Raw genomic sequence first — 220 nt, forward strand, 5'->3', positions numbered from 1 at the left:
CTAGGGGCCTGGGGTAGTGTGGAAAAGGATAAAGTGATGGCAAAAGACTGACCGGGGTCTAGGACAGGGATGCATAATTCCTGGCCTTCCAGCTACAGTTGGGGTATACAGCTTTCCCCACTCCTGGGCCAAGAGAATCTTGAGTGCTGCAAGTTGGCAGTGTTTGTCAACCTTGGGTCCTGAGCTGTTGTTGGACTACAACTCACTCTACAAGAGCAGA

The sequence above is a fragment of the Podarcis filfolensis genome (genome assembly GCF_964270895.1).
Source record: "Podarcis filfolensis genome assembly, chromosome: 17".
NCBI lineage: Eukaryota > Metazoa > Chordata > Lepidosauria > Squamata > Lacertidae > Podarcis > Podarcis filfolensis.